Raw genomic sequence first — 5,730 nt, 5'->3', positions numbered from 1 at the left:
CTCTGATCTAATTTAATCTGTCAAGGTGCAGTTGAAGAATGGAGTGTGGAATTCATGGTGTTTAAAAACTGGTTGATTGAGTTAAAAATTGTTCAAGACTATTAGGGGAAGCTACTTTTTTACTCTATGGAGTTAGCCAAGTTTTTGGTTGGTTAATACTATGACAACAGATGCCAATTTGGTTAATTGAAATCTTAAAATGTTGTTGGGAATTGAATCCAATTATAAAATAAGTACAACCTAACAAGAATCAGCGATATATATGGAGTGGTATGTATTGGTCTAAACATGAATTCAAACATGACAAAAAATGTTATTAAATTTATGTATATTATTTAGAAAAGCTTTGTGCTTCTTTGCTTTTTAGCTTTGTGCTCTGTGCTTTTTAATTTTGATGCTATCATGACAAATAGTTCGTTCATATACAATACAATAATGTATATGTAGTGTGGGTATGGTTTAGTTGTAAAAGTGTGATTCGATCTATTAGTTTAGGGTATGATTTTAACAACTTAAAGTCAGAACTTACCCGATAAGAAATTTTGTTACATACAGTTACCATCATTGTTCATCGAGGCTTCACAATCGGTTACTGTCCTATCATCAGCCCTCATACATGATCATCTGATTTTATATAGACTTGTGTTGTTTTTTGGTAAACTGTAGCAGTCCACAGGTGGTATATTGTACCAATTTCTTTCTTGCTCAATCGTCCCTTCTCTTGTCCCTCACTTTTTGTTCGACTCTCTCGTGCCATTTTATTTAGATATCTCCCAATTGGATTTTAGATTAATTTTAGTTGAAAAAACAAGAAACAAAAACCTAATTCGTATACTTGTTTCTAAATTGTATAAAGATCTTGCAGTGCTAAAAAAAGAAAAAGAATGTTAATGGCAAATGTTTGAAGAAGTTTTTAAATTTGAGAAATTTTGGTAAACTATTCTCATTTTTTAAAATTTTCATAGAATATTTTTTTAAAAAAATAATTTTATCCTTGGCCTCTATCCTAAAAAATGATTTTATCCCTAGTCTTCGTCCTATTGGGCGTCACATTCGCCTCGGTCCCCCGCCACCCTTGTTCTTCCTTAGTCGCTTGTGCCTCCACCTCCGCTCCCACCTCGGGTCGCCTTTGCACACAAGCCCCCCACCCTATTATCAGAGTAAATTGGTTTTGTGTAAGATGTGTGATATTTTTGCATGTCTATCTGCAAAGGGTTAATCTTCCCAAAACCTCTTATGATCCCTTAAAGACATACAAAAGAGAAGATGAGTTAGAGGAATCGTTTAACTCAGAATTCTACAAGTTATCATTTTAGCAAATACTTGATAGATAATATAAATTACAAACATAAACTTCGCAAACTTTAAATGGTCACGCGACAAAGAATCCAAGGTGGTTTGCCATGGCCAAAAGTCCACACAAGTGTCCACATAATACTATTGCGGAACAAGATAGTGAACTATGTCTAGAAAATCTCTTGGTTTGCCATGCCCGAGTAGCTCTTGGGAGTTGTGTTGGTGACACTTTGCATCACTCTATGGAGTTAGAAAATCTCCAAAATGATTGCCTGGATGACTTGTTTTTACGTAATTTTGTCTCTATGAGATAACTGCACATAACTTGCATTTACAAGCCTGAAATGATCATAAAAGCCAATCAAAATGAGGCTGTCAAGTCTATAAGTGGGCTAATTACATGTTACCCTTATAGTCAGACCTTCTTAGCCTCTGAGTTCCTAGGCTTAAAAAATTTATATAGAAATCCCTATGGTTATGAAAGTAAAACATTGAGTATGAGATTTGTTTTACCAATGAAAACATAAAACCAAAGAGCAAAAAGATAATTTGAAAATTCCAATTGGTGGTGACGGACGACGGCACCGTTGAGGCCGTGGGTGGCCGTTGTGAATGAAGAGAGCGACGATGAGATGTGAGGTTCACTTTGTATTTGTGTTGACGTTGCGAGGAAAGAGCTGCTTGACATTGGCATCAACGCTGATGCAGATATAGAATAGTGTTGCTCTACATTTGTGTCGGCATTGATGTAGAAGCCGAGTTTATGGGTGACATCACATGCGCAGCGGAAGAATAGAAAATAAAAAACCCTAAATTAAAAAAAAGGGTGTTCATTGTCATACGAAGATTGATATACAAAAACCCATGAAACTTAAATCCACGTGTGAGATAGTTATGTTACATAGGGAGATCGTATATTCCTGAATCCCTGCAGATCTGTCGGAGATGATGAAGGAGGTCAAGCGTCCTCCTCTCTAGCGGTGATCCACACAATAAAGTTGCGACGACACTCCTCAAATCACTGCCTCCTCTCTAGCGGTGATCCACACAATAAAGTTGCGATGACACTCCTCAAATCGCTGCCTAAACCTCCACACCTGCTATATGAGGAGGAGAAGGAGAGAGGAGAATAGGAGGTGGCAACCAAGAAGCCTCTAGCATGTGAGTATTTGGTTTCCTCCTATTTATAGAGGCCCCATATCAACTTAACTCTAATGGATTCTACTATATTGGGTATTGGATCTCTATTTAACTACCCAAGCCTCTTATATTTGTGGATCTCTATTCAATAATCTCTCGTTGGATTTTTATTGGATCTCATCCATAGGATCCAATATTTCTGGGGTTTATTGGATATCCAATAAGATAGGGCTCTAACGAATATCTCATATCCAAACCTCTACTCGTCACAACACCTACCATATGTGTGTGACCCTTTAGGCCCAATATCGAGTTTGCCGTGTGTCATCACTCACGTGATTGGCTTGCAGAGTACCTATGACTAGCAATCTTCCACTTGACCTAAAGCCAATCACATGTATCTGATCCTCATCAGACCCTTGTGACGCTCAAAGATAATATGAGATAATGGCTTTGTTAGTGAATTCGCGATGTTATCTTTAGATGGAACTCTTTCCACTATTACATCTCCTCGGGCCGCGATCTCTCTAATCAAGTGGAATCTCTTCAGAACACTTCTGATGAGACTTGGGTTTCTTCGCTTGAGCAATCGCCTCGTTGTTGTCATAATATAAGGGAATTGAATCCTCGCTGCCCGACACGACTCCCAGATCTTTGATTAACTTCTTCATCCAAACTTCCTCATTTACTGCCTTTACTACAGCAATGTACTCCTCCTTTGTGGTCGAGTCAGTAGTAGTATCTTGTTTAGAACTCTTCCAGTATATTGCTCTTCCATTCAAGGTGAACTCATACCCCGAATTAGACTCTATCATCGACATCGGATTGGAAACTCGAGTCCATGTAGTCTTCAACCCTAAGGCTACTACCTCCATATACTAGTAAAAGATCCTTAGTCTTTCTTAAGTACTTAAGAATACACTTTATTGCTTTCTAGTGCTCTAAGCGTAGATCCGCTTGATGCCTGCTTGTGACACTCAGAACATATGCTATATCAGACCTAGTACATAACATGACATAAATGATAGACCTTATCGCTGAGGTATAGGGTAACATATCCATGTTCGCCCTTTTTTCAAGAGTATTTGAGGACATACTCTTAGAAAGCGTTATCCCATGTCTCATCGGTATGATACATCTCTTGAAATTTTTCATGCTAAACATTTTGACAATGGTGTCTATGTATTTGGACTGGGATAAGTCAAGCATCTACTTAAATCTATCTCTATAGATCCGAATCTCCAAGATATATGATGCTTCCCCTAAGTCCTCATGGAGAAGTGTCTAGATAACCAAGCCTTTATTGTGGATAGCATTCGTGCATCATTCCCAATAATCAGGATATCATCTACATATAATACCAAGAAGGTAATAGCGCTTCCACTTACCTTCCCGTACACATAAGGTTCATCTTTGTTCTTAACGAAGTCATAAGATCTGATCGCCTTATTAAATTTTATGTTCCAACTTCGGGAAGCTTGCTTTAGTTCATAAATGGACCTAAGCAACCTACACACCTAATCTGGGTAGTCCTTAGATATGAATCCCTCTGGTTGTATCATATACACCTCATCCTCGAGGTTGCCGTTGAGGAATGTAGTTTTCACGTCCATTTGCCATATCTTAGAATCATAATATGTTGCAATGGCTAATATAATCCAGATGGATTTCAGCATGGTCATGGGTGAGAAGGTTTCATCATAGTCAACACAATGCCGTTGATGATACCCCTTAGCCACTAGCCTTGCTTCATAGGTCTTTATCTTTCCATCTATTCTGATCTTCTTCTTGAAGATCCACTTGCAACCAATGAGTATAATACCTTTGGGTGCATCAACTAGGTTACAAACCTTATTGGAGTTCATGAAATCCATCTCAGAATTCATGACTTCTTGCCACTTCCCGAAGTCTATACTTGTAATAGCCTCATCGTAGGTCCGAGGATCAATATTTTCAATATTCTCTCCTCTAATATGTCTTACATATCTTTCAAGAGGATGAGATACTCTACCGGACCTACGTAAAGTTGAAACTTTTGTGCTAGGTGCTTGAATAAACTCGGGCTATGGAGTGGTGCTTGAGCTAGGTTCTCCAACTTTGCTCAACTCTTTCACTCTCCTACTGTTTCCGCCAAGAATGTGTTTCTTCTTAAGGAACACCGCTCTCTTGGCTATAAAGACCTTTTGGTCCTTAGGGTGATGGAAATAATACCCATAAGTTTTCTTGGGATATCCCACGAACTTGCACCGTTTTGTCTTGGATTCCAACTTATCGGAGTTGTATTTTTTAACGTGAGTAGGGCATCCCTAAATCTTAACAATATTAAGATCAGACTTCTTCCATTTCCATATCTCATATGGTGTAGACACCACCAACTTAGTTGAAACTTTATTCAAAAGATAAGCTGCGGTCTCTATGGCATATTCCCAGAATGAGACGGGTAGATCGGTGAAGCTCATTATAGACTGCACCATGTCTAACAGTGTACGATTCCTCCTTTTAGATACACCATTGAGTTAAGATGTATAAGGAGGTGTCCATTGTTATAGAATCTCATGATCCTCGAAGATTTGGGTGAACTATATACTCAAGTACTCACCTCCTCGATCTGATCAAAGTGTCTTGATACTCTTTCTAGTCTAGTTCTCCACTTCATTCTTATACTCTCTGGATTTCAAAGGCCTCGGATTTGTATTTTATCAAGTACATATATTCATACCTTAAGAAATCATTAGTAAAAGTAATAAAGTAGGAGTAATCACCTATGACATGAGTTGACATGAGTCTACATACATCACTATGTATAAGTTCTAATGGCTAAGTGGCTCTCTATTCAGTTCCACTAAATGGAGAGTTTGTTAGTTTTCGACGAAGGCAAACCTCGTAAGTTATATATGACTCATAGTCGAATGGATCTAGATATCCATCCTTTAGCAACTTTTGAATCATTCCTTCATGGATGTGACCTAGCCTACAATGCCATTGTTGAATCTCGGATTTTGATGATAAAATCAATTGATGGGTTAATTGATCTAATCCATATTATTGAGTTAAGTGTGCAGGATTAACTACGATAACCAGAAAACACAAAGCAAGAATACCGGAGTCAAGTTCGATGGACGTTTAAGAGTTAGAAGAATCGTCGGAGATGCTGCCGGAACCTGTCGGAATTTTCGGAAGTTCGCCAAAGAGATCGTCGGAGGTTCACGGAGATCACCGAGAAGGCTCGGCTACTCGTTAAAGTCATCACAAGATCGGGAGCTTGCTGGGAGTCCGTCGGAAGAAGTTCGTCGG

This window comes from Musa acuminata, chromosome BXJ2-11 (genome assembly GCF_036884655.1).
Source record: "Musa acuminata AAA Group cultivar baxijiao chromosome BXJ2-11, Cavendish_Baxijiao_AAA, whole genome shotgun sequence".
Lineage (NCBI taxonomy): Eukaryota > Viridiplantae > Streptophyta > Magnoliopsida > Zingiberales > Musaceae > Musa > Musa acuminata.
The sequence above is the reverse complement of the archived record's forward strand: the minus strand, read 5'-3'. Positions refer to the sequence as shown.